The sequence below is a fragment of the Muntiacus reevesi genome, chromosome 13 (genome assembly GCF_963930625.1).
Source record: "Muntiacus reevesi chromosome 13, mMunRee1.1, whole genome shotgun sequence".
Classification (NCBI taxonomy): Eukaryota; Metazoa; Chordata; class Mammalia; order Artiodactyla; family Cervidae; genus Muntiacus; species Muntiacus reevesi.
The window spans coordinates 68,230,314-68,231,315 of record NC_089261.1 but is presented as its reverse complement, the minus strand read 5'-3'; positions in this window follow the sequence as shown (position 1 = coordinate 68,231,315).

The window sequence follows — 1,002 nt, the reverse complement described above, 5'->3', positions numbered from 1 at the left end:
GACTTAAAACATTTTTTAAAAACTGAAATCATCTCCAGCATCTTTTCTGACCACAATGCTGTAAGATTAGATGCTAACTTGGGCTTCTCTGCTGGTTCAGCTGGTGAAAAATCCACCTGCAATGTGAGAGACCCAGGTTTGATCCCTGGGTTGGAAAGATTGCCTAGAAAGGGGAAAGGCTACCCACTGTAGTATTCTGGCCTGGGGAATTTCATGGACCATAGTCCATGGGGTAACAAAGAGTTGGGCACGACTGAGTGACTTTCATTTTCACAGAGGAAAAAAAAAAAAAACAACTACATAAACACTAACACATGGAGGCTAACAATACATTTCTGAATAAACAATAGATCACTGATGAAGGAAAAAAGGAAATCAAAATATACCTAGAAACAAATGACAATGAAAACACAACAACTAAAAACCTATGGGATTAATAAAAGCAATGCCAGGAGGTAAGTTCATAGCAATACAAGTCTATCTCAAAAAACAAGAGAAACATCAAACAAAAAACCGGACCTTACACCTCAAACAACTAGAAAAATAGGACAAAAAGTACCACAAAGTTAGTAGAAGGAAAGAAATCATAAATACCAAAGCAGAAATAGATGAAAAAAAAAATTACAGAGACAATAGCAAATATCAATAAAACTAAGCTGGTGCTTTGAGAAGATAAACCATTGAGAAAGCACTAGCCAGGTTCATAAAAAAAGAAAAGAAAAGTTGAGGAGAAGATCCTAAGCAATAGAATTAGATATGAAAAAGGAGAAGTTACAGCAGACGATATAGAAATACAAAGGATCATAAGAGCATACTATCAGCAGCTATTCTGGAGAAGGAAATGACAACCCACTCCAGCCTTCTTGCCTGGAAAATTCCATGGACAGAGGAACCTGGTGAGCTACAGCCCGTGGGATTGCAAAGAGTCAACCATGACTGAGCACATCGGCACAGCATCAGCAACTATATGACAGTAAAATGGACAACTTGGAAGAAATGGAC